This window comes from Hyaena hyaena, unplaced genomic scaffold (genome assembly GCF_003009895.1).
Source record: "Hyaena hyaena isolate Hyena2069 unplaced genomic scaffold, ASM300989v1 scaffold_310, whole genome shotgun sequence".
In the NCBI taxonomy this organism is placed as follows: Eukaryota; Metazoa; Chordata; class Mammalia; order Carnivora; family Hyaenidae; genus Hyaena; species Hyaena hyaena.
The window spans coordinates 1,383,856-1,385,247 of NW_024080940.1; the positions used below are offsets into that span (position 1 = coordinate 1,383,856).

Here is a 1,392-nt window from a genome sequence, read left to right on the forward strand (position 1 = left end):
ATCAGATATTTTAAGCTATGGGTTATAACTCCACTTAGCATGTCATGAATTTAACATCATGAGTCACCACCAGCAATAAAGAGAGAGAAAAGAAGAAGTATATTGCAGATAGTAAGGGTAAATACTGTTTTATAAAATATTGCACCTCAGTTGCTTCATGTACATATTATAATTATTAAATTAAAATATAAATGAAATTTATATTGGGTCCTGTAATAAAATGTACTTTTCACTCTGGGTTTTCATTTTGACAATCACTGATCAATTTCTTACTTTGGAATTAGAATGATACGGAGAAGATTAGCATGACCCTTGCACAAGGATCACATACAAATTCATGAAGGGCTTCCTACTTTTTGAATGTATTTGAATTTAAATGACTATCAGCTTAAAATAACTATTAGCTTAAAATAGACAGCCATATGTATATAGGTCAATATATATGAACCTTGTGATAACCACAAACCAATTATCTATAATAAAGACACAAAAATAAAGAGAAAGGAACTTGAACATAACACTAAAGAAACCATCAAACCACAAAAGAAGGAACGAGAAGAAGAAGGAAGGAACAAAGAACTACAAAAACAACCAAAAAATAATGAACACAATGGCAATAAATGTATATCTATCAATAATTTTTTTAAAGCTAAATGAACTAAATGCTGCAATCAAAAGGCATAGGATGGTTGAATGGATTAAAAAAGCCCAGGCCTATTTCTATGCTGCCTGTAACAGACTGGTTTCAGGTCTAGAGACACATTTAGACTGAAAGTGAAGGGGAGGAAAGAATATTCTAGCAAATGGAAACAAAAAGAAACCTGAAATAACAATATTCATATCAAATAATATCAGACTTTAAAAGACTGTAACAAGACAAAGAAGGGTATTACATAATGACAAAGGAGTCAGTCCAAGAAGAGGATATAACATTTATACATATTTATACATGCAAATTAGGAAATATAACATTCATACATATTTATGCTCCCAAACTAAGAGCACTGAAATGTATAAAGCAGATATTAACAGACATAAAGGGAGAAATTGACTGTAACACAAAAATATTGGGGAACTTAAATACTCCACTTACATCAATGGATAGATCATTCAGATGGAAAATTAATAAGGACACATTAGCTTTAAATGATGTGTTAAACTATAGGAACTTAATATATACAGAACATTTCATCCAAAAACTGCAGAACACACATTCTTTTCATATGCACATGAAATATTCTCCAGGACTGCTCACACATTAGAACACAGAACAAGTCTCAATAAACACACAGGAACTGAAATTATATCAAGGATCTTCTTTGGCCACAATGGTATGAAACTAGAAATCAATTACAAGATGAAAACTAGAAAAAAACACAAACGTGTGAAGTC

General features: G+C 30.9%; 1 non-coding gene across 1 annotated transcript; it reads left to right on the forward strand.

Moving 5' to 3' along the window:
* Positions 1 to 249: 249 nt before the first annotated feature.
* LOC120242484 lies at positions 250 to 357 on the forward strand. Its single transcript, XR_005531091.1, has one exon. It is a non-coding gene; the product is annotated as a U6 spliceosomal RNA (small nuclear RNA).
* The last annotated feature ends 1,035 nt before the right edge of the window (positions 358 to 1,392 follow it).